Here is a 25,943-nt window from a genome sequence, read left to right as displayed (position 1 = left end):
CCGCTATTGTTCAGTAGCGACGGGGGTGATGGAGGTTATTTAAAGATAAATGCTTTAGTGTTCATGATCCATGCTGCAATCACATGGATCACCACTAACACAGAGCAAAGGAGAAACACGTCTGCTAAAGCCCAGTGGCTGCAGGAGTGCACATGCGCACATAAGAGGCTATGTGCTGATGGATTCATGTTGATTGTTTAGTGGTGATGTAGCCCTGCATTTGCCTGGTAAACCCGCCTGTCGGCGTTAGAAAGGCGGGTTTAAGGGGATGCTTTTGTATTATTATGTAAGTATTCGTATGAACAGCATTAAATGCACAATTTAGAGGACAAATTTTGAAAGGAAACACTGATAGCTACATAGCCTTGATTTCAGTGGTCTCCATAGGCAACAGGATCACTGCTGGCTGTCTTATAAACATAGTAGTGAGAGGGATAATATTCTCCTGGTAACAAAGCGATTAGATGGCAAATGCGAATGGAACTGATGTAAGACTGAAATGACATGATAGCACAATGTGGGTGTGAAAGGTAGCTGAGCATGTGTTAGCCTTTTTTTTTTGCACACTCTCCTGCAGGTAAACAATATTTACATTCCTATCGTTCTTGTGCTGTTATAAAGGAGTACTTCTGTGGACCAGCAGTATGCGCAAAAACTAAAATCCAAGAAGACAGTCTTTCTTTAAACCATGAAACATGTGAAAAAATATGTACTAACTAATAAGTATTAACTGTAGCAGCTAACTATATGTAGTAGTACAATTTTTTTTCTCTCATTTAGCAAATTCTCCAAATGTATTCTATGAAAATAACTAGACTTAATATAACTATTTTTACTGTTAACCCCACCCAATCAATTGCTATATTTAAAAATAAGTTTAAATATAATTAAAAAACATGTAAATGAATCAAAATACAGCCCTACATATTAATGTGGCAGGCACTTGTTTCATATCCAACATTATGACTAGAGCTACAAAAGATGTTGAAAAGTAGCAAAATAACCAGAACCTCATATGACTGAAAGAAAAACATGTTTAATATTTAGCTTAAATTAAACTTAATTAACTATATCCAACTATTGACAAGTGCGAACTGCAGACAAGGCTTGAAAAACAAAGGATTTTAAAACGTGCATTAATTGGCTGACTTTATTTAGACTGGGGTTTTTTGTTGTTGTTGTTGTTGTTTTTTACATTATTCTTAAAATAAAATGTAAAAAATAAAGTAACAATTTGTTCTAGTTGTCTACATCTGAGCTTGTTTTAGGATTGTCTCCAAATTCATTAGGAGTCTTTCGTGATTTACACACAAAAAGCAATGTTATCAGTGTTCAAATAAGAGTCTGAAAGCAAATGACACCAGCGATTAAGGTTCTGTCCCATATTTCATAGTTTGGTCATCTTAAAATAATATTTTTTAAAAAGTATATTGTGCACTGTTTCTGGCAAGAGCAACACTGACCATGCAGGATTTCTGCTAAAGGACTTGGAAATGCGCTCCTGAATATCCTAAAACAGCAGGACCTCTGCTTGTCTATCCAACATATGTCAATAGAAGGATATTCTTTCAAAATAAATGAATATATTAATATTTTGTTCTTTTTTCACTTCCAACATTTGTTATTATCTATTATGATGCATGCATAATGCTAGAGAGGGTCACAGGATAGTCCTGCTTTAAATGTTATATTTCCATGATTGGTTTATTCTCTCCATTTCCTGTTCATTGTGTGCCAGCAAACTCCATTGTCTGTGGGTAGATTCTGCTCGGCCCTCAGAGGGGCCATCCCCAGGGAGCACTGCATCTTTTATTAATCAGGGGCGCTGCGCCACAGCCCCGCTTATCTAATTTAGCAGCCCGCCTCAGATACAACTATGTTCGGCTTGGTGTGGAAAGAAGGGACGGGGTTGTGGGGGTGCAGTTGGGTGTAGACAGAATGGGGGTTGGGGGTGCTTTCTTTTGGTTTTCTTTTTTTTCCCTTAGCATGGGTGATGCATGGAATGCTGTGAGGGAATGGGGGAGACAGAGGGGAGATAGAGACTTATCAGACACCTCGTCACCAAGTTTTAGGACTGAATCACAATACAGCAAATTACCTTCTGCTGACAAGAAAAAATGAGCATGGCCCCCATATGAAAAAATAGGATTGTCAGGAAGAGGTGACACATTGATTGCTTAGTATGCGCATCCAGAAGGCTGGGGTTCAGAGGCGTCCTCCCTATATATATGTAGAAGAGGTGCAGCAGTGCACAGCAAAGCCATGAGGGAGAATGAGAAATTGAAATGCCATGTTAGATTGCCGTCCCTTCCTCAAGCCAATAACTCTAGTCTAGCCTAGTCTAGCCCATATTAGCCCGCCATATCATAGTACAGCCATGTGTGTTGCGATCGACCTGCAATCAAAGATCACAAAGGAGAAGTCAGTCTGGTGTTCACTAACACTGAAATGTACTGAATTCTGATTAAGCGCACAGAGTATGCACTCATGTAAACACAGGACAGAAACTTTACTTTATGTGTTTAATATTTTCTGGTTGTCCCTCATCTCTCCCCTCTCATCTGTGTCATAGCTCAGATGAATCAGTGTCACCGGTGTTGAGAGCACTTACTGTCAACCCTGGTGCCCCAGGCTACAGCACTGATGGACACAAACTATAAAATATCAGCCCCCTGGGGAGACATCACTCAAGCACTGCCCCACAGCCCCAAGGGGGTGTGATCTGGTCAGTCTGTATGTGTTTCTGTTAGTGTGTTGAGAGAGCAAGAGGGCAGTGCATTTGTCTGTGTATCTGATGGGATCCTGTAAGTATGGTCTATGTGTGTAATCATGTGGAGAGTTTCCACATCATTTGCATGGTAAAGAGGTCAAAGTGAAGGTCACGATGATGAAGAATAAGAAGAACTGATGTTTACCTTCTTAATTTGTGAATCCTGAAGTCTCTTGTGACAAAAAAAAAGAAAAGAAAAGAAATATACAAGATAGAATCTTAGGCTTTCTTAACTTTTTCATTTATGAACTACAGCAAACGCCAAAGCCCTTCGAGAAAATTTAATCATTGCATATAAGCCCAGTCCCGTCATCTAAAGCTACAAGCAGTCAACTGTATGGGAAAATCACAAATTAATCAGTCAATACAATCAATGGCACTGTCTGAGGACATGTCCTATATCAGCTGATAAGTGGTATAGCCTCCCCCCTGCTTGTTTTAATCATACACAGGGAAGGTAGAAAAAAGCACACAACTGGAAGTGGAAGAGGGAGAAGAGGAAAGTCACGAAGAGGGGTGGGGTGAGATTTAGCTTTCCAGGCATGTGAATGAAAACCCCCATCCTCCACAGGTCACTGGGCTGCAATCCCCTTATTTCGATTCTGCAAGGTCAAGGTTTCTGCCCGGCTTTACTTGTGTGCAACAGCACATATGTAAAGTATAAGGAACATGCTATTGCAGCATGCTCTTATTTTCATGAGATGAAACAGCATATATTAAAACACTAATTTGCACATATGAATTTGTCTGTTTACATGCTGCTACCAAACTCTAAATATTGACTATTCATCTACACTGAAGTCTGTGGCTGCCTGATTCACCTAACAGAAGTATATTAACAAGGCTCCTCAGGGATTCAAGGACAAAGGCATTAAGAGGAAAAGGAAGCAAGGGACTCAAGAGTGAACTGCAGGCTCACGTTAAATTGTACTATTATACATTACTCCGTTAGTGGTTTAAGACTTCAAGAGAGGCTTGGAGGAAGATATAAATGCAAATAGATAAAATCAAAAGCAAATCACTGTAAATTTTATTATTATTCCTCAGCTAAGTGCCAAAATGGAATAGCCCCAACATAAGACCCAACATACGAATTGTATGATGAAAGCCAGTTACTCTTAGTGCCGAGCAAGCAAGGAAATGACAGAAGACAACAAAATATTCACTAATATGGCTGATACAGGTATGCATCAGCCAATCAACTGTAACTGTCATGGATTTTGTTTATGGATATTCATTGAGCCTGGTCAATACTGCTAAAAAAAACATCCATGTGTATTGATCATAGGTGCCCTTTTAATGATCAGACTTGGATAAAATAGCACTTCATCTTTAAGTCTCACTAAACCACTTGTGACTTTTGATCTGGCTAAGCTTCTGTGAAGCAATGCAGGAAGGAGCAGTTTGAAGAGGAAAAAAAATCAAAGAAAATATTCAGTAATGCGTGATATAATACACAAATTCCAGATGCTAGTACAGACAGTCTCAATAAATGTTACTTCCAAGAGCAATGAGTGTTTCAAAGAGGAGGTGAAACACAGCCTGTAGATCCCATGTAACAGTCACTTAAGTTAAGCACTAGTCTGCCAGGACACCACACAGTAAAACTCATCTATAATTTGTGATGAGTGTAATGCCATCTCCACTTCATGATTATGTGATATTCTTCACCTCTGCCATAGCCAGTGAGGCCAAGAGCTGGCAGTCTTAATGAGGTGCCTCAAAGTTCAGCTTAGGGAGAGGAGAGGTGGGAAGATGGTATGATGGAAAGAAAAGGAATTTAGGCCATAGCTGGATAATAATGTAGTTTTAAGAAATGAATATACACACACACACACACACACACACACACACACACACACATATATATATATATATATATATATATATATATATATATATATATATATATATATATGTATGTATGTATGTATGTATATATAATGTTTTCTAAATTACTACCTGAATAAGTTACTTGGTTGTGTAAAGCGCTAAGCTCAACCAACTACATATCTTTGGTTATCCTAATGAACCATAGTCACTAATAAAAACAGTCAGAGAGAGTCATTATGGCCATGCCCTGTAATACAGACCCCCAAAAACACTTGTTAAGGGAAGCATGGCATCCTGATTTTGCTGAGGATTACGTCCACCAGGGAGATCTCATGAAAGAGCCCCTTAGACTCATTTACAGCAAAGTGAATTGCTGTGCTCTTATGACTGGTCTAGATGTTATGAATAAGTAAATAACAACATTTTTCCAGTCATTTAATCTCTGAGCACTGCAATTAGTAAGTCTGTAGTTTGTGCTGCCTTTTTTCTGCCCTTATTATTGTTATTGAAATGTCACGCTCTTATTTAGCTCAAGGATGAATAATAAATAAGCTATAATTACTGTCTTGAATGAGCTGATGGCTTGGCTAGGTCAACGGTAAAGAGAGACACCCCCCAACCCCCCCCCCCCCCTCCTCCTCATCGCTCCCTCTCTCTCTCCCTCTCTTTTTCTTCTCTTTCCCTTCTTCTCCCTCTCTCTCTTTAATTGGATCTTGTAATTAGTTTCTCTGATGGATCTGGGAGGTCTGAGGCATCCTCTACAGCGTTCATTAGTGTTCTTGGAGGAGGGTGCAGCTTTTTAAAAGCTCTGCCTGCTTCGTCCCTCACATGTCATAACACCAGATATGATTCTGCTCAAATACAATAAGAGCAGCATTTTCAGTCTGGTTCTGTTTTGCCTATGTAAACGCCATAACAAAGTAGCTCAGGACTGTGGACCTTGAGGTAAATGTAAAGGTAGTTCCCGTATAACATGCATGGAAACATACTCTTTATTTTTTTCATAATTAATCTTTTGATGAAAAAAGTCAGAAACTATACGTTGCAATCCTACATAATGATGGTGAGTACATGGAGAGGATCACGAAAGTCCTATCTAATTCTCACTTATTGTATATAAATAAATACATAAAAAAATAAAACAAAACACTGACAGACAGTAGAGACCTTCGGTGGTTTTAAATCTGAGGTAGGATGTCATTTGGTTTACTACAAGACAACTGACCAAGCAGAACATATTATTATTATTATTATTTTCTTGAGACGCACACGACACACACACACACATATATATAAATACATACACACCCAAACACACACAGTGTTCAGACCTATAATATACAACCCCCCCTCTAGCACCCCAACACCATTTCCCCCCTTTTCTTCCCCACCCTCCGCTGGCCTGGCTACACTAGACATCTCTCCCTAATCAGCAGCCTCGTCTCCTCAGACTGGTTGCCATAGTAATATGCCAGCTGGTCGACATGGCAACCACTCTGAGGTCCACTATTAAATGAAGAAGAGTGGAGGGAGGGATACGGAGAATGGAGTTGGGATGAGAGAGAGACAGAGAGAGAGAGAGAGCGAGAGAGAAAGAGGAAGAACAGGAGAGATGGCAAGAGACAGGGAGAGATTGCCCAAGATGGGAGAAGGGGTATTAGAGGTGGGGTAGTAGGGGGAGGGGGGCACAGAAAAATGAAAAGAGGGGAAAAACATAGAAAAACATAGAAAAATGAGTACAAGGAGAGGGAGAAGGAAAAGGAGGGGCAGCAGGAAGAGATAGAGCTATTTGAGCTACCTATGCACTGCATGGTATTAAAAGCTTCTGATATGTGTCGCAACAATGCCATTAACTTAATGCATGACGTAATTTACTTAATGCCTTACGCTTATAAATTTATACACATGAAAAATGCATGTGCGGCCTGTCTCCGCTGAGATAAAGGATCATAAACTAATATCACATTTTAAGAGCTGCTTACCATATTATTGTCAATGTACTTCAGATATACCTAAAAAATGACGTAAAGTAATATTTGCAATGTATAACAGCTTTATGGATCTGAGGCCCACAATAATGACTGGTGAAAAGTTTATGTTAGAAGAAGAGAAGGAGGTCACATTCATTGTCATTTTCTCCGGAACAAAGCCAGGTTACAACGTTTTTATCGTCTGCTTGATAATAAGTAAAGCATTTCCTTTAAAAATAATGTTTTTTGTATGTCGTATACTGTAAATGACTTACCTCACACTGGCTCACATTTGGCATCTTATATGTGAAATGTGAAAGTCTCTAGTTTCTAGAGCCATACTGTCATTGTGCCATCAGTGGTGCACTCATTCTGAAGTGAAAAGTCACCAGGGCACACATATCTCACTCTGTCTCTAGTGCAATCTCTGACAATCACTCTTTCCTCACCCCTCCTCCTGTCTCCTGTAATGCTTTCTTTCTCTTCTCATTTTTTATTTGCACCTCACCTATATCTTGGTGTCTCCAGCTACCACTGCACATTTTTTCCCTTTCATCAGATTTTTTTTTTTATCCTTTTCCCCTTTGAATGGATATCTCTGTCTTGCCTTCTCTGAAAGTCTGATTCTTTAATGAATGAAATGCCATTCCATCAAGATGCCACCACAGCAGTGACACAAAATAGCATTTGTTGCCTTCTGTGCGAAATTCCTTTATGAATTGGAGCCCTCTCTTTTTCCCTTGAGCATCTTATGAAAGATAGCTAATTGCATGTCCACATTGTACCGTCAGTCCCTGCTTCCCTAGTGCACCATTCAGAGGCAATTAAAGTGAGCTTAAACAGAGTAAGAAAGTGCGTCATCCTCTTAATGCAATTAAGGAAGTGTGCACACAAACATACAGTAACAGACTGAAACACAAAAACAGGAACACATAGAACAGAGAAAAAAAGCAATTGGAAAACATTAAATTATCAGGCAATGCAAGCTCTTAGCTTAGCTGTTTTATATATGCCATTTCATACTCTAGCTTTTGGTGCCATTATTTTATGTTAAGGTTTTAAAATATAAACATAAAAGGCTGAAATCCCTTTTCTCACTACAGATTGTAACCTTGCATCTTAATGTAAATACAGCAAAATGTACATATACGTACATTTTCTGTGTGTAAAGCATACTTAGGAAGCAGAGTTCCCAATCTTTAGTTATTAGGCTTAGCCTGGAAAAACGAACATGCAAACCACTTTTGAGTGTTTACCTTTGAATAGAGCACAGCAGGAAGAATAAAACTATTACAGGCATGTGCCATAGTTAGAAGTAGAAACACCATTCCCTAATAAGCCTGAAATTTTCTTTTCATGTGGGGAGAAATAGTTTGATGTAATAAACAACACACATCTTGAAGTATAAATGAAAACAGACACACGCTGCCTCTGATTCACAAGGTAAAATGACAGGCCTTTGGACACACTGGGATATTTTCGGTGTAACAGTCACGCTCCAACACTTAACCCCAAGCCTCTGGCATATAGTATGTAATTGCAAGCACTGTATGATCATCTAAAATCAAGAAAGACTTCATTACAACACTGCAAACTTAAACCGTGCTCAGAAGTGAATAGCCTATGTTTGCACAGTCATTTTGCATGTGCAGCTGCCTTGTTATTTGTGGGTAAATTCCACCTATTTCTTTTTATTTCAAAAGCAGAGACTTTTAATTTGAGCTAAGGCAGCAAAGATTATTTTACAATCCCTACTGAGATGGGCTAGAGAACATATTGGGATGACTTTCCACTGCTTTCTAGATCTTATGCTTTGTGTGGTAGGCTAATATTCACAATACCTTCATTAATATTTTGTGGGATGGCAAAGCAAAGCCAAACCAAACCAGAACAGACTAAAAGCTTGCCAGTCAGTGGAGGTTGAACAATCTAATAGAGGAACAATTTAAAATAATAATAATAGTTATAAACAAAAACACTGAAACTGACAAATATGTAGTATTAGGATTTATGTGCTCAAAATGGAAAAGAATGCAATCACATTTACATTGGTTATATAGCTGACAGGTACACATATGGTACGCACACATTGTAACACTCAACAACTGAAGTTTCTAGCCATGCTTAAAGCCTTACAAGTCATTAGAACAGCAAATTTGTCCCATTTCACCTAATCTGCCCGTCTGTCACCATTGGACATAGATTACACAGTACACAAAGGACAGCATAAGCTTTCACATCCAAATTCCAGTATTGACAAGAACATTGTACCTGATTGTCATCTTCATGTTGACAGTCCCTAATCATCTTTTCATTCTTTATTTTAATTTTGCCTTTTGTTACTAAAAGCTTATAGTTATTATCCAGATGTACATTAATGACCAAAAATACCATCAGAGGTAATTCAAGATGAGGAGCACAATAAGGAAATTTGCAGAACTGCAGAATTACATTTTTCAAACATGGTTAAGGAAAATTAGGTTATTTTAGGGAAGGCTGGGATACTTTTGCTAGTACACTGCAAACACTTGATAGACTTTTTACTTGTATAGTGCTTCAATTTTGATAGACTAGTATTGTCTTAAATTAAACACACTGAGAAGTTACTGGAAATAACAATCAGCAACATTTGACAGTGATTTTTAAATGCTGTATTTTATGACTACTTTAAGCTTGTTCAGACTCCGGCCTTACATTTGATGTAGTCTTTTGAAGAGAAGAGGACAATCAGAATCATCAAATAAAGTAGGAAACATAAAGTGCCCGAGAGCTGTTGCTGCTGCTGGCTAGCTTTGGCACTGCCATCAGTTCTGACAACCTCTCATGGGTGTGTCCCTCTTGCTGAAAATTGGAGATCACTCCCTTTCAGCTACAAAGCCAAGATGGAGACCACTGAGGGTGAAATGTGAGTAAGTTTGTTTATGACACTGCATCCATAAACTGTAAAGGTACAGTACACAGACACAGATATAATCTAATTAGTGATACAAACAGGCTACCTCAGTACTTGAAATAATCTTGGATTATCTGAGCCGCACAACAAGCCATAATGATAGTCAGAAAATTCCATTAAAAGGCTTTATCTGGGGAAGTATGTGTTTTGAGATACAGCAATAATCTGGCTCAGTACGGAAAAAGGCTACAGTGAACTGAGGCACTACAAATGCATTTGCATGACATTTTTTTCTAATTCAAGGCAAAGTGCTTTTGCTGTCTGATATTCAGTCTGATGGGACTGATATTCTGGTGGGAGAGTCATCCATCTTGTACGCCCAAAATCAGGGCAAGCAAGGCAAGCAGTGCTTGTTCAGTGAAATATAAAAATAGAATGAAAACATACCAAAATAAATCTGAAACAGCGTTCTCTCATGCCTGTTTACATCCATCTTTTACATTACTCCCATCTTGCGGTTGCAGCTGACTATTGTCTCTGGAAACAGAATTAACACTTTTTTAATCCTTCTGTATTATATTAACATATAAAATAACCACGCTACACACTGCTCAAGCCTTGTAAGTCAACGGTGATTATTTAAACGTCTTCAACAGTAATAGTAATCTATTTAAAACTGATGGGCAACAATTTTCTGTAGAAAAATTATTTTAACTTTTGATACTTTATTTATAATTTGCCAATAACACAGTTTTATGTAGTTAGGGGTTTGTAGTATTTTATTGGTACTACAGGAATCATTCTTAAAAAAACTCCTTTGCTACAGAAATAACTTGAGAAGTAATAAAATTTCACAATTCTTCAACCACAACTGCTCACCATCCACCTCAAGCACCTTATTGCAAGAAAGGGAAAAAAAATCATAAAAGCAGGCATTCATTTGTTTAAATAAATAAATAAATAAAATATTTTAAAAATGTTTTACCTTTAAAAATACTCCAGGCAGTTATTATGGTCCATGTGGTCCAGATAAAATAAAGAACCACAAAAAAATGCAGTCTTAGGAGACTTTTGAATGTTCACATATATTTAGCGGTCTTTCAATAATTTGCTTCATTTTTATCTTTGTGCAACACTATTTCATTAGCTTTGTAACATAACAAATGTTTCCAGATGGCACATTCACTTATAATAAACTGCTAATATGCAGGGTGAATGCACCATTTCTACTCATTTGCCTTTAAGAGATCAAAGTATAACACTGTTTTGTAACTTTATAATTCTCAGAAATACCTTGAAGAATAAACACCGTAAAACAAATGAACAGCAGTATTTCTTTTTAAATGAGAAGACGTGCACATTCAAGGCCACGCACTGTAGAAAAAAGTATGCTAGTTTTGTTTGGACAAGAGATATTTGTTTGTACTGTGAGAGAGCAAGCCTAAGGTTTGGACTCTGTGTCCTGAAGGGGAGTGGCTCCCTGTAGCAGAGATATCATGCTGTTTTTTGTCAGTGGAGTGCATGAAGAGACCCACAGGAAGAACTGTAAACCTGAGGGTGTTTATGGCTGTCTTAAATTAGTAACCAGCAGCTTGCCCAAGCATACACTTCTCCTAATGTAATTACAAAACTGATCAGTACTTTAGACCCTTTGAGTTTTTACCAGTCCCAAATGTAGTGTTTCTTTACCTCCCAAAACCCCAAGACCTCTAACGTCTTGTTTGTACTACTGGCCTAGATTTACCTAACATTTGCACTAAAATATTGTATCAAATACCCACATGCATACAAGTGACCCAACAGGAGAGTAACTTTGTGTTTGATAGTCTACAGCTGTGTCTACGGCAAAGAAAAAAAAAAAGAAATAAAACATATTTGTCAGTTTTTAGATAAACTGCATAAACTCTACACTTGAAACATGTTCTTAGAGATTAATTAATGCTTTGAGATATTTCTACATTCCTTCATTCAGTGTAATCGTAATTTAGAAAGAAAAATATTTTAAATGCCATATTTCACACTAAAAAATAGAGACTTTTAATGTTTATTCCAGTTGACAAAGAACATTTTAGTCCATTAATTTTTAAATGAAAAAGACAAACAAAAACAAACTTGAATGATAAATATTCTATATGGTATAGCTAATAACACAGCAACAATATTTATCCAAGCCCTTGTGAAAATGTGTGTGAAACTCTATTTTTAAAATATGGTGGACAGAGAAGGTGAATTCCAAAAATATTCCACACTCCCGATGACAAATGGACAGTAATAGAACAGATATACATGCAGACTATTCATAGTCGCCTCACAATGAACCACTTGACTGCGGTGGGGGCTTTGGCACCTCTGTTATTCATCTGGCACATACACCAACACAACCTATTCTGACACCAAATGTAAAGTCCAACTGCCCTCCAAATCCCTCCCAATTATAAAAGGTCCTTGAGTTGCTGTTTTGCCCCCTCTCCAGCTCCTGTCTGATTACTGAGTGTGGGGTGAGCTGCGCAGGCAATCAGCCGCAAAGCGCAGAGGACCAAAAGGACTGGGGGAAAAAAAAAATAAAATCCAAAACACTGCAAAAAATAAACTAAAGGGAGACTACTGGACCGCAATTACAGGCCATCCAGTCAGGCCTCTGCTCCAGCACTCAAGAGCTGCCGTGATTTCCGACAGAAAAGGTTATTAGTTTTTATTGGAGGAAATAGATGCTGGGTGGCTTTAAATGGCACAGTAATGCGGTGGGGTGGGGGCATGGGGCGGGGTCTAGAGGGAGGCCTCATGACCCAGGTCTCCCAAGAGTCCCATTGCCCTGCCAGAGAGACACACAGAAGCCATCACACACCCGCTCCCCTACCCTCAACCTTTATGCCCTACAGCTCCTGCGTTAACTCCAAAGCACTGGCCTGGTCTTCAGCCGTGACCTCAACCTGCACAACTCACTTCTTATTTTTCTCTTTAAAAACACAAGCATCATTCCCGATTTGTCTAAACCATCACGTCTTTCTCTGTCCAAACCTCACAGGCGAAAGGAATGTTTTTTTTAAATTATCATTGTTTTTAACATTTTATCACACAAAAATAATAACCACAGAACAAACCATTAAAAGCAAAATTAATTCATTTGAAATAAATGTAAAGGGACCAAATCTTTTCAGGCTGTCATTGTCTCTATGATAGCGGTGGCAGATGTGAAAACATTATCACTAAGCATGGCGGCTGTGTGTTTGGTTGGCCAGCTGTAATGATTGACTGCAGACTTTTTGTCATGAGCACGTGTGTCTGCGACTCGAGAAGGAGACGTATGCAAGCGTATTTGCCTTTGTGCTAGGCTGACAGTGTGTGTACTCTGCTGTGTGTGCCGTTATTTTAGAATGTGTAAGCTATGATGTGCCTGAACCAGATGAAGTGTACTCTGCAGGAGCTGGTGTTTCAGTGTCCAGTATATAAATCATGCTTTTATCAGCCAAAGGAAAGAAAATACTGAAATGTTTTAATGCTTTTACTATTACTCCGTGGATATGATCCAAAAGCTCAGTCTTTAGGTGTGTGAAATGTAGTGACTTTGATTGTAAGTGTGTGTGTGTCAAAATATGCCACTGTATGTCAAAGTAGATAATACGCTAATGCAATCTTTTGTGTGAGCATGTGCGTGCATGTGTGTTTGTCTTCATTGTGCTTGCTGTCCGTACACCCTTACCCTAATCTGTATTCAGGGCAGGTAGGCTCCAGCACGGACCCACAGCTCAGTAACTAATGGAGGGGCTGATGGGAGCCTGATGACGACCACAGGGCCATTTGTGTACACACAGACACACACATACACACACAGTGCACATATACAAACACAAACACTGGCAATTTCCAGGCGCAGCTGTAACCATCATGTAGCTAGTAGCCTAGCAAGTTAATTACACTAACCATTTAAAATTGGTGTTTTTTTGTTTCGTTTTTTTATTTGGTGAGCAACCGGTACAATCTGATGCATTTTTTATCATCTTTCTGAGCAACAATTATAGCATCATCCTTTTTCATGCGTTGATTTTGCTGCTGCTGTTTGTTCCTGCTACTTTTTTCGGATTTCGGTCTTTAATTGCTTCCACTGCAAACTTTTCTAGCGAACCACTGCCCCTCTAAGTTGATTGCCAGGAAGTGCAGGGAATTAGAAAATTAATGTCACATAGGGGTCACTGCATTAGAGTGGCATGCACATAAACTCTCAAAATGCGCTTGCTCTTTTCATATTGCTGGAAAACCTGTGACTAAAGCTTTACATAGGCGCTTGTAATGACTATATGTCTCACTAACACTGCAAGTGCACAACCCCGTTAGGCAAAGATTAAAACAGAAACCAAAAGCTTACCCGCTTACCCGAGACAACAAAAAAATATTGTTGTGTGTTGACCCTATCTATATATACACACATACACAATGATCTCTTCTGGTTGACTCTCATTTTTTTCTTGTCTTTTCCTGTTTTCTCCTCCTCCTCCTCCTCTGCTGAGCTTGGGCCAAAGAGCTGACAGGCAGTGACCTAGGAGCCTTTAAGGCTCCAAGGGAGAAAGGTAATGGGCCCAACCCGGAACGCACTCTCACTCTCTACACACATGGGGCTGCCGGCTGCTTTGATCCAGTAGCCCCTGCTTGGGTCTCCTGACGCCTGGTGAGGAAATTCATAGGAACAACTGGAAGAGGCCAGTGTTTATTCAGCTCCTTTAATGAGCAGGGAGACGGATTATCGGGGGCCTAAATCTCCCCAAAAAAATACAGGGAAAGAAAACTGCTGCTCCTTCCAGATGTTGCTCTAAAACCAGTCACTCTGAAAGAATCCGAGAGAGAGAGAGAGAGCGAGAGAGAGAGAGGGATGGTTTGATTATGCAAGATGGTGGGACTTGTGGTCAGCAGGAGAATTTCCTTTTGTTTTCTCTGTTCTTGTGTCTGTGCAGATGTGGGAGCTGGCCAATCCTTTCTGGGTGAACCCAGAAGACAGCAACCGCCCAGGCACAGTGGGGAAATCCAGGGGCTCTGAGGGGGAGTTTGCAGGCATGTGTTATTTTGTTGAAAGGGGGGGGTATTTGATGGTGTAGGTAACCAAAGCTCTCAGGCATAAAGCTTTACTTTAAACAGTTTGTGCTGTCTCAAAGGGAAAAAAAAAGAAACTATTTCCTGAGCTTGTCATATGACCCCCAAAATGTTTTATTTATTCTGTTTTTACACATAGCCTCTTTGTTATCCTAATTAAGGTAGTAAAGCAAGTGACGTAGGATCCGACGTGCTGTGCGAAGCCTTTCTGTCCTGGGAACTGAAAGAGAAGACTGATCCACACATGACCCAGCACATGTCTACCGTCTGTAGAAAAGAAAAGGAGCGCCTCTCTGCCTACAGGAAGACTTAGACTGTCTGTCAGGCTCTTGACCCTCTTGCCTGAAGACTCGCCAGATCAATACACCTCTCTATTGTCAAATCATTTAGGAGAGGATTACGGGTCAGCCACTGGTCACAGATCCTCACACACACAGGACAAAGGTCAGTCCGTGCTGCTCATTTACATGTTATTCACACACATCGGCTCTTGCTAACCTGTGGTACAGACTTGTGGTGGAGTTTGATCTGGCTCCAGTCATTTCCTCAACCTTTTTCATGATGTCACACTTGCAAATTAGCCCCTTCCCTGTTCTATACAATCAGACCATCCTTCAGACCAATGATGTGCTACAGTAAACCTTCTAGGTTCAAGTTCAGGGCAGTGATAGAACTCAGAGTTCAAGAGAGGTGTACTGTGTGTGTGTTTGTGTGTGTGCTATTAATAGGTCAAGTTTATTAAAGAGCTGCATGCAAACTTGAATATGCTGATCAAATAACTCTGTAATGGTTGTTCATTCACGTGTATAAAGAACCAATCTATATTGGTTCTTTATACACGCATGTGCAACAAAACAAACAACAATCATGTTAATACACTAAGTCTTTTTCCCAGCTATAAAATTACACTTGAGCACATTATTGAATTACACTAAGTACAATTTTACTGGTGTTGAATTAGAAGCAACTGTTTAAATCACCACTTACATTACAACCCTATACTATAATCTCATAGCAACAAGTTGTTTTAATAGTGTCAGCTTGCCTTAACATCAGTCCAGTTCTGAAATGAGTTATTTAAAGTTATAAATATGTATCAAGGATTTGTGAGGACAATGGCTTTTTTTAGAATTAGATAGCTGCACATCATATTGGCTATACATTACCTATGTTTTCTGTTACATTCATTGCTTCTTTGTCTCTTTTCAAAACATGGAAAAATATAGACAGATACACTCACCGATCACTTCATTAGTAACACTGTAATAGTACCCGTTTTCCTTCAGAGCTCTCTTTGATTCAACAAGGTAATGGAAACATGCCTCAGAGATTTTGGTCCATATTGACATGACAGCATCACACAGTTGCTGCACATTTGTCATCTGCACATCAGTGATGTGATTCTCCTTTCCACTGCAACCCAGCGGTGTTCTAATGGAGCAAGTATTGTCATCTCATTGACATGTTCAAGAAACCCGAGAGATGATTTGAGTTTTCCTGCTAGAAGCAGCCATCAGAAGATGAGTAGACGGTGGTCATAAAGGGATGGACACTCAGGTAGACATCGGTGTTTAAACGATGCCCAAATTGTGCCAAGAAAATATCACAGCATTACACCACTACCACCAGCCAGAACCGCTTATACAAGAAATTATGGATCCAAGCTTTCATGCCGTTTGTACCAAATTATGACCCTATCATCTGACTAGAACAGAAATCGAGACTTGTCAGACCGATTTTGGTGAGGGCGTGTGAAATGTAGCCTCACTTTTCTGTTCTTAGTTCTTTTCTTTCTACTGCAGTAGCTCATGGTGTAAGGTTTGACATGCTGTGTGTTCAGAGATGCATCTTCTGCCTACCTTGGTTGTAACGAGTTGATATTTGGGCTACTATTGCTTACCTATCCCCTCAAAGCAGTCTGGCTATTCGCCCCAAACCTCTTGCATTTTTTCCCAGAGAACTGCCACTCACTGCATATTTTCTCTTTTTCAGACCATTTCCTCTAAACCCTACAAATGGTTTTGTGGGAAAATCCCAGTGTATCAACAGTTTCTAACATAGAGTCAACAGTCAACAGTCAACAGTTTCTCAGATCAATCCGACTAGCACCAACAAGTGTGCCATGTCTAAAGTAACTTGGATCATCTTTTTTCCTTTCTGACACTTGGTTAAACTTCTGCCAGTCATCTTGACCATGTATGCATCCATGTATACATACATACGTTTCTCCCATTTGACTGACTGATAAGATATTTGCATCAACAACCAACTGAACTGGTGTACCAAATGAAGAAGCTGGTGAATGTATATAGTTTACCTGTTGATAATTTTATGCAAAACTTTAGTCAAACTGTAGATTTCTTGACTTTTGGAGTGAAAAAAAGGACATGGAAAGCCTGCAGTATTCAAACAATTTTTTGAGCCAAGCTAGGAACCTTCCAATTCTAAAATTAGAAATTTTCAACACTCTTCCTTGCAGTTCAGTTCAACCTCTGACATATTTTTTAGACTGTCTGGCACACACAGCATGTTCAAGATCTATCCACCGATTTTTAATGATACTCATGTCATGGTACTGTCAGGGCCAGTCCAAAAGGCTCTGCTTATAATTTTTAAGTAGTTCATGGTGAATTTTGAGGTACACTTTAGATCACTGAGTTAGTTTCAGTTTCTTGACTAACTGCATGATATTTTTATCCAAAAGCTCCATGTTTTTGTATTATCTTAGTATTAAGCTTAGTATTTCCTTTCTTCAAACACACCTTTGGTAATTGTCATTAAAAAGTTTTAAGGCCTTTTGTCCAGCACTTATTTCTAAAATGACTCTGTCTAATTCACATGATGCTTTTCATATTTCAAATTATACCTTTTTTGAACAGGTTGCTGCTAAGATTTAGTAGACCCTATTTGTGTATCATTGCTTCATAGCGCAATTGCATATCACTACTCCCGAGTCAAGAGCTACACCTTTTAGCAGTTCCTCTGCAATCATACAAAGTTTTTGCTTTCCCTTTCTGCCCAGCAGGAACGCAGTTTTATCTGAAAGTTTTCTCGGTCTTAAAGATCTTCTTACTTTCACAGTTCCGGCAATTTCTTAATGACATTTCGGACAGTGGAAATTGCAAGGTGGAAGCGCTTTGATATCTTTTTATAGCCTTCCTCTGCTTTGTAGACATCAAATAGCTTCATTTTCAGATCCTCAGTCAGTTGCTTAGAGGAGCTCATAGTTGTTGACTGTTACCACAAGGTCTAAAGAGTCAGAGAATTGATCAAGCTCTGTACTGTCATCAGCTGACAATTCCTAAGGACAGCTCTTCACCTGCCCTACAAGTCCTAACGAGTCAAATAAGGCCTGACAAGTTTATGAAGTCTGAGTTTACAAGAGTCTGAACTTTCTAAATGTGCCACATATTTGTTCAGTTTTTCTTTTCTTTCTCTCCCTTTTTATCAGTTGTGTGTCTTTTTATTGGATTGATTGCAAAATGTGTAGTTTCATCAATCTTTTGCATACAATATTATTTATTATGAGCACAGAGTTTACGCAAGTAACATCATTTACAATAACAAAAGAACCCATTACATGTTGTAATTAATTAAAGATGTAGCTATAAGGGTGTGTCAATAAGACTGTCTGCATACCTTCTCTTATTGTTTAAACACATAAAGCTTTATCTGATACTTTTTTCACTCAAGTTTTAAAGGGGTTACTCTGAGATTTCATAAAGTCTCATACATGCTCTGAAACTACAATGAAAGAAAGACAATTTTAGAAGGAAACACTTACCAACTGTGAAGCAGAGAGAAGCTTCCTTCACAGTCCTGCAAAACAGAAGAGAGGTGCATCATTGTTCACGGTCTTCAGTTGTGTACCAATCAAACAGATATCTGTAAAGGATCAAACGTTAACCACGCTGTTCGCTGTTCTCATTAGTTTATTACAATTACTATCAATAAGCATTTGCCAGCATCCTTCTTAGTGGGCAATATTATCTGCCCAAGGCTGTACTAAGCTTGCAACTTATATGCGAGTGGAAAAAAACAGAATAATCTGGGAAATCACAGACAGCCATTATCATTACATTGTCATGTTGCACTCATTTTTGTCTGCAGGCTCTGTACTGTTTGTTAAGAAATTATATTACAACCTGAGGGATAAGAAAAGGACACTATGCAAACATGTGTTGGATAAAATACAGAAAAAGCCATCTATAAGACTTTCTCTTTCTCAGAAAAGAGGAAGTCTCAGAGGAGAGAAAACAAAAAACTACTCTTCTTTTTATACACCCATTGCCTTCTTTTAACATCCAAACCGCAAACACACTCCAGCTCATTGTTCCTTGCTCATCCAAAATGTAGGTCTCCTATTCAGACCATTCGTAATTAGCAATTCTGAGCAGAGAAAATAATTTCATCTCTGCATGCTATAGCGTATACTGTACTCGATTGGACCCACAAAACACTGCGCAATCAAATGCAAACAGCTTCGAATAAAGCCTTTTCTCCACTGGTATCAGAGAAATTGCATCTTCATTATGCTTTTATATGTCTTTCCCTTTGTGTTTGTGTTGTGTAATTGTGAGAATGACACGCGCCCTTCGTCCCGAGCACTGTGCCAAAAGCAAACCCTACTAGTTGTGTCTGTGTGGCCATGAAATTCAAGCTTGAGGTTGAAAAGACAGTTTTCAAGCAGGGAAATCTCAACCTTGGAAGCGCAACCTTGAAAACAATTTTCTTTCTCCTTTCATTTATTATGAAATAATTACTGACAGCACAGCAGATTCCTCAGTGAACAGTACACCATAGTTTAATTTTGGTGAACAAGCCAGAGCTTAGAAAGCATAATTGCTCTACACTCTCTGGCAGCAGAAAAGTTTTTGCCTTAAGATACCATGAATAAAAACAGATTAATTTATAAATAAACGTAATATTAAAAGTTACACACGACACGCTGAATTTACAACGGTCATAAACTAATCTAAACAATTCCCTGCGGTCGAGGCATTGAAAGTTTACTTGAAATGTTTAAATGTTATTAGACATTATCAACAGTGAACTAACACTTGCCCTCTTCTATGTATAGTACAGTGATGATGCCAATCAGCCTTTAACCCTTGCCCTTAGACAAGGTAAAGGCATCCATTCCCCTGACTCCAGGTCAGTAAGTAAGCATGTATTTTTGGATGCCGGCTGCTGATTGTGTATGTACTTTAATAAGCAGGCTGCAGGTCAGTCAGATTTATGGGCCCATGGTGGGGTGGAGGGACCAGACTCCCTTGGCCTCCAGCTTCCCTCTGCGCCATTACGCCAGAGTGAGATATAGTGGGATATTGATCCCAATGCCACTTCATTTCGCAATAACTATTACACGATATTCTCCCGGGCTGCACGTGTCTTCTGATTTATGCTGCCTTGCTATTTACATTAGCAGTAAGTGTTTTTCTATACCAACTGAGGAGGGTCTTACAGCCCCACAAATGGACATGTGAACATTCACATTCCATACCATACATGTTTTTGCTGCCTTTGATGCCTTTTTTCACGGTAGCGGGGGTGCTTAACACAGCACTGCCTGCTACGTGAGACATAAACATATTGAAGAATACATCCCAGCCTTCATTACAGTTGCACGATTGACCTTGAGGCAATGTTATTTTCTGCACTATATCTTATTTAAAATACCTGCTTCATTATATCCACACTTCGGAACGCTATTATATTCAGGAACACAGTTTGAATTATTTCACAGTATTCGTTCTCACACGCTTGTCAGGGTAGCGTATAGTCAGCATAAAGAGAGCAATCACAATAGACATGATTGCTACGTCTACGTAGAGAAACAAAAATCATTATTTGTGTTAAATTGTGTAGATATTTGCATTTAAATCTTATATTTGCATCCAATTGATTAGTAGTACGCTACCCGACATGCTGCAAGTAGCTCGAAAAACCAAAACATGGAAAAATTCAAATAGAAACGTTACCATTTACAATGTGCTTCTGTGTGCTTTTTTTTCTAGTGGAGAAAAAAAACATGAAAAAAAAAAGAATTCTGTAAATTTATTTTGATTATGTCATATGAAAGAAATTGTCATCATGATCAGAACAATTAGGATAAGCAGCCTGTGCCCCCCAGAGTTCCCACCATTGGCAGCTGCGTACTCCAGAGCTGGATGTTTGCCAAAGTGGCTTTCCACGCAGCACCAGGCTGGTGCAGATGTTTGTTTACACACACAGGAGCGCTGTGCTGGTGGCAGAAAAGCAGACACGAACGGGGAGGAACGATGGAAGACAGACCTTGTATAGCGCTGGCATTCCCACAGGCAGCCTCCGCAGGGGGGCCTTCGCCTCAGATGCCATCAGTGCTACATGGACCACAACAAAAAAAACCCAAAAAACAATAGGACTAATGACCCTTAATTGCTCTGGAGCTGTTTAAAATCAGATGAGCGTCACATAAGCTGGAGTATGTAAATCAAATCCCCCACCTCTCCCCACTCTGCCCCCTAAGCTCTCTCCCCTGGCACAATAAAGTCTTTTTCTCATAAGGGGGCGGGCAGCTTAGCAGGCTTGCTGCCAAGTGAGGGGAGCTGGCAAGCGTGGTAATGTGGAGACACTTGTTGCTATAACGCTCGCCTGTTACGCCAGCACATGGCAGAACTGGGGCGGCCGAGGGGCGTGTGAGAGGAGCAGATGGGCATACTATAGCCTCCACGTGCTTCCAGATTAAACACGGAAGCAGAAAGAAAGCGTGTTCTGCTCTCAGCTTTCAAAGCTGGCAGACACTGTGTGCATATCCCATTCATTAATAGGGCCATTCATATGCAACACAAAGTTTGATTGTACACAAATGCCCCATTAGGGAGGAAGGGGGCAGTTGCCTGCGAGTGTTTGCATACGTGTTTGCATATCTTTGAAAGTGACAGCATTCACTTTGCGTGTGCTTAAAAGGATTGTGTTAGGTTGAGTTGAGTTTGGAGATTGAACACTTAAATTGGGTTGGGATAAAAGAAAATTTAATGGAAGATTTTTTTAAAGAGTTTTACAGAGATTACGCTGCTGTTTGTTAGCATGCTCATACTGTGCATTCTGAGCTTATTTGGCATACAGCACTTTTAAACCAAGTGAATCTGATTAATTTTTGGAGCGTTTGGAGATGAAAACACATCTTTATCAAAGCAGACTGTAAATGACAGCGTTACTGGATAAACTGAGTTCAGTCATTGTCGATACTGTCTTTGCTGACTGAGCTACCAACCACGCAGATGGCTGGTAGCTCATTGAGAAGAGAGCAATGTCCTCTTGTACCCCTGGTGTCCCACTGCTCCCACCAAAGTCATTAACATCAAGCCATGATGCCTTTCTTATACCTGCGTGCTCGTCTGCTATGTGGAGTTTCTGGTGATTTAAACACAGCAACAAACCTGTCCAATTTTCAGAGTGACATTATTGATAGCCTGTCTCTTCAGATTGTAGGTAACTGCTAATGGTTGTTTTATGGTGCATGTTTCCAATATGATGTGCACATTCTTTCTCGTCCTCTCTCCCACTGTGTCTTTTCCTGTTTTATTTGAGTGCAATTCTTACCTCAAGATCACTTTTGTACATTTATTTAAAGAAAAAAAAAACCTTCTTCTTATCCAGTAACACTCACAAAAAAAAACCTTTCAGGAAAATGACCTGTGAAGTACAACAGCAAAACCATCTTTTTTGTCCCTGAATATATTACTGATCGCAGATTTTTTTAAAATATATATATTATGACTCATTTGTTTGTAATATTCAAGTTAGCAGTGGCATAATATTTATTTCACTCTGCGACATAAAACTAAAGGATGATTCTTCTTGTCCCAGATTGAGCTGTGTAAAAAACTGAATAATAAAGTGCAAAAAAAATTTAATTCTACCACAGCGAATTCGGGGCAATCTAACATCGATAAAGTGTTTCTGTTTCTGTGTCCGTGGTGGTGTTTTGAAAGGCCAGCTCCCCAAACAGAGCACCACCTCCTCTTCACCGCTCCACTCTTTATCCACTCCAGTGTTTTCTCCCTGCGAACCTGTATCCCCTCTTGTCATGGATTAGCCTCCATACTTGCATGAACAAAGACTCAGTCAGCATGTGTTTATGTGTTGGTCCATGTGTTGTGTGAAGAGGAAATGTGTCTCCCACTTATGTCCAGATCTTAGAGGACCCCAATTTGTTAGGCATTAATCAGAACACCTGCTCAGAGAGCTGCCTGTGTCAGTGGCTCACTTTGTGTCCCAGTGGTTCCCTGACTACCAGGCTTTTTGTTTCCCCACTTCAGCCATCAGTGTCATTTGAAATCAATTTAATGATTGTGCCTGAGACTGATTTGAGAATGCAAATGACGCACGGGGAAAAAAGAGAAAGCAATATACAATGAAAGAAGATAAGAGTGGGGCAAAAAGGCCAAGGAAAGAGGACTGTGCATTATTCCGGCACTAAAAAGCACGAATTCATCAAGTATTGTTCCAGCACGTGGGTGTAAACAAAAGAAAGAACAACAACAAAAAAATGAGAGAGAGAGAGGAAGAAAAAAGCTGAATTTAGCTCACAACAATGTCACTATCCTGCTGAAGGACAAAGCATAAAGAACAACGTTTGAGAAAAAAACTGAGTAAAACACTATGACAGGGCGAGGAAGACTAGGTCAAAGAGAGGCCAGGAAAGAAAGGGAGTACAAGAAAGAGGTAGCAGAGGAAACAAATGAATAAATTCATGGGGCACAAAATGAAAAGAAAGATAGAGGGGAGTGGAGCAAAAAGAAGGGGCTTGAAGTCATCAGTGCAGATTTTTATTGTCCGGACACTGGAGGAGCACACAAAAGCACTGAGAAGATTCAATTAAGTATCATATGCAGTGACCTTATTGCCATGGTTACGGAACAGTGGAAAATATTAATCAAGCCTGCTACAAGCAAAAAGATGGTGGAAAGTAGAGATAGAAGGAAGACGGCAATGAGAGATGCAGGGTGGAAAAGACACAGAGGGGACAACTGCACAGTCCCCATGCTGTATGTGCTTGTGTGTTTGCTTGGTTTCATGTATTTTAATGAGTACAGCCGCAAAGGTTCATGACTGTCCCAACCAGGCTTTGAATATCAATATGCATTATTGAGTGTGACATTTTTGGTTTAAAAAAAAAAGTATTTGTTTATTTATTTATTTTTTCTTTAACAGTGCCACCATCAAACCTCAAAGGTTCACATTTGCACAAAAAGGAGTCACAAATGTGAAATGAACTCAATTCAGAACTCATTTCATACGGGGTTAAACTCACTTCACAGCTCACAAAGATTTGTTTTAGCTTCCTTTCTGTATCCCAGGTTGAATTTTATGTGGCCCAGTGTCTGCTGAAGCTTTTTTAGTGAGGAAATAAAACAATCCATCTACATATCTACAATCAATCACACAAGCCCGTATCCATTAATAACACAACTTGCAAATGTTTGCCACATGAAAATAAAATGTTTTCATCCATCAGTGTGCTTCGTGTTAGTGTGTGTGTGCGTGTAAGGGTACACTTACACACGGTTCTAAATAAATCCTCTAAAAACCAGTGCTAGCATATTGTTACAGACTCAGACAGCAAAATTATGACGATCATTTTCAATCATATTCCATTATGATGTTCCTCTCAGTCACATTTCCCTGCACACTGCAGAAGGGGAAAGTTGAAGATTGTTCTGTTTGATGAAGCTGTAGAGTGTTTGCTCGCTGTCTGCAGGGACTGTCTTGAAAACAATCTATCTGAAACTCCCCCGCTGAGCAAAATGTTAAATAAACAAAGACGGGGATAAACAAAATCCCTCCATTTCAATGTCACTGAGAAGAAAGCCAACATTTTTATGCTGCGATTGTGAACAGGAGGTGGCAGCCATAACTAGATCATCATTTAAACTCTGGACACATGGTGAAATGATTATTTTGCTCAAAAATAGTTAATTATAAATATTGTAGCAACCAAGATATAATTGCTGCACTTGCGTCAGCCACGAGGCGGTATAGTAATTCTCCCAACTCATGGGTTCCCTATTATGGCCTTGCTTGTGGAAGAACTATTTTAGATCTCTCCTGATCCTGTTATTGATATTATTTTATTCTAAATATACTGTCCTACTTTGTACTAGTTCAGATTTTTGAAACTCTCAGGGGTAGAAATAGAAATGTTAAAAAAGCTCCAAAAAATTAAACGTGTTATCAGTCTATCTATCTATCTATCTATGTATAGACAGATAGAGCTACTTATGGCAGCAACTTATGGCAGAGCAACACAGCCATTCATAGATTATATGCTTTACTTTGATTAACTACATATTTATCTGCACTTATATGCAGTTAACACAGAAAGCTGCAGTCTGAATCAGAGCAGAAGCTCCAATATCCAGATGCTAAGGATGGCTGAGCTTTCTCCATAATGGCTCCTTTCCCGCTTAACAAAATTAAGCAAGGCACTTGAGTTGAATATTTTAAGTCTCAATTAAAAATGTGACTTGCTTTTATTTGAAGTGTGTGAATTTATACTTCCCACGTTTCAATTAATTGTTAGAAATACTGCACTCACTCATCCATGTTGATTGCGCTATTATTCCCCCCCCCCCCCCGCTCTGGCATGGCGTATGTGGTTAATTAAGGACTTAAATGAATAATCACAAAATGTTCATTTGATTTTGTGTCTCTACTCACCAATAATCGAATAATCATTTCAGCCCTAAATTACAGCTGCATGTGATAGCCAGACTGCTAGCACACGCACATGTTGTTTATCCTCTTCTTGGCGCTGCACTAAACTTCTTTGTACCGAATCAAGATCAACAAGTTACGCCACAACTTGCAAAGTGGTCGCAATCTCCCGAGGTATGTAATTGTTATGCCCATAATGAAACATTTAAAAAAAAAAAATCAATTAAATTTTGCTTTCATTGACGCAATAATTTCTTTTTGAACTTTCAACACTTTGATAAAAGAACTGTATTTATAAAAGCTTGTGCAAGCTAACCATTTTATGCGTGATTTGCAGAGTGGCAAGCAATGGCCATGCAGGAAATTGACCAATTAAGTCATAACTGAGTGATTTGAATTCAACAGTAGTTCAGTTCTCTGCCTGCTCTAATCTGGAGTCCTACTCTCTAGCAGAGGCTACAAGAACCTACGGGTGAGGCGCAAGTGTAGGTGTAACAGGAGAAGGCCCGAGCAGGGAGGCAGTTAAAGTGCCTGATGTGACCATGACCACTTCCAGAAACAATTTAATTCCGCAGCTTCAGCCATCTCCAGCTGATCTACTCCTCCAAGGTCATTAACTGTGCCACAGAAGGTCACATGATTAATGAGTGACAAACCCTCTGGTGCAATAACGTGTATGAACGTGGCCCATTAA

The 25,943-nt window shown here is 39.4% G+C and overlaps 1 protein-coding gene across 1 annotated transcript in view; it reads right to left on the bottom strand.

Annotated features, from left to right (window-relative positions):
* zfhx3b (zinc finger homeobox 3b) overlaps positions 1-18,357 on the bottom strand; it is a 191,193-nt gene extending 172,836 nt beyond the window's left edge. The window contains exon 1 of the mRNA XM_006780120.2: positions 18,333-18,357. The gene's annotated coding sequence lies outside the window, so the exon portion shown is untranslated. The remainder of the gene's footprint in view (positions 1-18,332) is intronic.
* Between the last annotated feature and the right edge of the window lie 7,586 nt (positions 18,358-25,943).

This window comes from Neolamprologus brichardi, chromosome 1 (genome assembly GCF_056152115.1).
Source record: "Neolamprologus brichardi isolate AB-2024 chromosome 1, ASM5615211v1, whole genome shotgun sequence".
Classification (NCBI taxonomy): domain Eukaryota; kingdom Metazoa; phylum Chordata; class Actinopteri; order Cichliformes; family Cichlidae; genus Neolamprologus; species Neolamprologus brichardi.
This window is presented reverse-complemented; position numbering and strand designations above follow the sequence as displayed.